Below are 3,550 nucleotides of genomic sequence, written 5' to 3'. Positions count from 1 at the left end.
ATGACGTACAACACGTCACAACTAGAATGCCACTGGAGCCGCAACACCACCAACTTCACTAGACCTACTTTGTCAGTTCGCAATATCATCTTAATTTAAGCTTTGTGTACTAATCTGTGACTAGATTAACCACCAACAAGACTTCCCCCCAAGAAAAATAACAAACCCTAACCCGTGAGCTACACCCTTAACCACAACCAAACATCAAATCCCACAAAATCTCCTAGCCAGACACCCAAAAGGTCATAAAACAACAATAACCATGTATTAACCCCCCCTAAATATGCAAATAATAATAAAATTTTAGGAACTACCACCCCCGCCCCTAAGGGTCCCTGTAGGTAGAAATAACGGAGGTTGGGCTTATATCTCTAAAGCTACTACTCATACTGCTATTAAATGGTCCCAAATCCCCTTTCTTAGCCAGATATGCAGAATAAATATAAACTACCCCAAAAGAGACAAACCCAACAAATTTTATAAGAACTATACCAGAAAACCATAATAGTAAAAACCAAGGAAACCTTAATAGTGTCCTGAGTGCAGGTTTGCATGTCAATTTCTCTCAATAAACAACCATGCAAAGAATCCACAATGCTGGAATTTTTTCTTCCTGCAGGAGGTACTCTAACTAAAGCCCCTTGTCCCTGACTCCAAAATTAACTTCCTCTTAGTCTTATTTCCAAATTTGCCACCTCTCCAACCTTCCATTGTAGCATGTTTACTCCCCCTTCCTTTCCATCCATACCAAAACATAATAAAATAACTACGAATTTGAATGACCTACTCTTATATAGCATGCCCATCCTCTCGAGATTTGTCCCCTTGTTTAGTTACATGTAGTATTGTCACCACAATTCAAATGAATGAGTTCATGGGGTTGGTGTTGTGGCAGGCCCCCCAACCAAATGCAATGTTACCTCGGCTTGCCACCCCCATCGGGGATTTAGTTATCAATATTATGAATTAAATTTGGATTGTCTAATTAATAGACAAAATGGTTCTTTTTGGAGCATTATTTTGGTAAATTTTATTCAAAATCTACTAATTTTTTTTTTTAAATGATGTGTTTAAGTTGTTTCATTTGCAAATATCAGTGTCTCTTTAGTTTTTTATGGTGCAAAATTCATTTATATGTTCATAAGTGTATTTTAAACAACAAGAAATCATAATCTTACTAGAAATTGTATTGTTGGATTCCTGCCAAAAAGTCATTTCATTTATTAGTTAGGCTACATCGAATTAAATTTAAGATAATAATTCATTTTGATTAATTTAGAAGGTTAAATTTCAACAGTTAAAAAATATAATTTGTAACAACATAAATTACTATTAATATTTATAATTTATATTAATTTCTAAAAATAATATTTAGCAAACAACACAATAATACTTTAGTATATTTGAGAGACTAAATAAAAACTATAAATTAGAGGAAGAGCATGAGGGTAGCAAGGGGATGTTGCAAAGGTCGAGGGGGAATAAATTATATTATTTTTAAAATTATGCCCAATTCAATTGTTGATCATCATACTATGAAGTATTTTGTGTCGAGAGGTGCTCTCCACCCCAATATGGTAGAGATATTGTAATGTAATCTAATATCCTATAAACATTTTGATTAAGTGTAACACCCCTCAATAAAGTTGTAAATGTTTTATTACTACAAATGACATGGTAAAATATGCGGGGCTAGGTAAACGCCTAAGATAACTAGTAGAATATAAATGTTGTTTTATTTCTTTGAATAAATAATATAAGTTATGGCCAACCATAAACTTACAGGAAAAAAGTGCTAAAAGAGGGTTTCATTCACTAGACAATTATTTCTCTCCCAAGAGATAAATAATCTGAGTTGGGAGAAGGGAGACAAGAGGGTGAGAGGGAGAAAAGAGGGTGAGAAGGGAGACAAGAGGGTGAGAGGGAGACAAGAGGGTGACAGTTGGTACGAGTGGAAGGAGGTCCAAGAGAGGAGTAGAAGCTTCAAGCTTCAGAACCTGAAATGGGATGTTGTTGAAGGTTGGCGGAATGTTGCCATTTAGGGTATCCTAGAGCTGGTGCGTGGCTAGTGGGATCCTTAAGACAAGTTGTAAGCTTGAGTTCTTGGGCTGGATTCGCAAGGTCTTAATGCCCTGAACAGACCTGAGTGGTCTCTGTCAAGTAACCGTTCTGGGAAGAAACTAGCTCGGGGGGAGAAATGGACATGATTTCCATTCTCGATGGTTGGGTGGAGCACTCATTTCCCTGGTGATTTTCTTGATGGCTGAGATAAACAACGAAGGCACAAATAAGTACATCTGTATAATTCTTGTTTAATTTTCCTCCCAGGATAAATGTGTTATATAAATTAATATACTACGCTTATGTGGAATGACAAAGGTCTATTTAATTAATATGAATGATATTTTATGACAAGAAAGAACTGAAAGTTATACATATAAGTACAATATCTTACTGAACTAATTAGCTTTTGAATAATAATTGCTTCTGGATATTCACAGTTCATGTAAAACTTAATATAATGAGAGTTTTGTTTATGCAAAAGGAATGTGTTTAATTATATTATAGTTGTATAAGAAAATTATATAGATAAGTAATGATATATTACTAAACCAAATTATTGAAACAAACAATTTCTTCAGGGTACTTACAATACATGTAAAACCTAGTGTATTGAGAGTTCTGCTTATGAAAAAGCAATGTGTATTTCTCTCATGATTATTACTTTATACAACTATAAGTTAGGTACGAATGTGTCTTTAATGTAAACTGAAACGAAACTAGTTAGAGTAAAATTATAATAGTCTTATGGTAGTAGCAGTGCAACTGGAAAAGCTCTCTATGCAGACGCATAGTTGTGGAGGATGTGTCTATAAGATCCAACCCATAAGGTTTAAAAATTGTACACATGTAATTAAAGGAAGAGGTTGTGGTTGGACAACTACCATTCTAGGCCCAATTAAATATTTACTTAAAGTAATTTAACATCCACTCAAGAATGATTCTACCCTTATCAAGGGTAAAGGTTCCTGTAAACCTACAAGTTGTACTTTCCTTGACCATTTTGGAAACCATAAACTATTAAGAGGGTGTTTTTATCAGGTAGTGAAAGACTTACAAACCCTAGGGAAATATGGAAGACCAATGGGCCAAGGTTTGTCATGGGATTGGGACACTAAAGTACAGTTGAAGTGATGGAAACATTCAAGGTTTTTGAGGCAGGTGAGTTAAAAATTAAAACTGATATGGACTTTACTAGATAGAATTATGTCGCTGGTATGCAACCTCAAACAATTCCTCCAACTTAAGGGATTAAATTTCCAAAATTAGAGAAAATGAGGACTGAGGCCTCTGTTACCTAGCCACTGAACTAAAGTGAAACATTTTACAGTAAGACAACTAATTAATTAAACAAAAATTCAGGCTAAAGCATGTACTGTAAATTTACCATAAAAATGAAGACAGAGTGTAACATGACGAAACAAATTAATTATCATGTTGAAAGAGAGGGATGAAGTCCACCTTCATGGTTAAAATTAATGGAGAATTA

Source organism: Pinus tabuliformis, chromosome 1_2 (assembly GCF_031772625.1).
Source record: "Pinus tabuliformis cultivar Carrire ecotype Pingquan chromosome 1_2, CPIR1, whole genome shotgun sequence".
In the NCBI taxonomy this organism is placed as follows: Eukaryota; Viridiplantae; Streptophyta; class Pinopsida; order Pinales; family Pinaceae; genus Pinus; species Pinus tabuliformis.
This window is presented reverse-complemented; position numbering follows the sequence as displayed.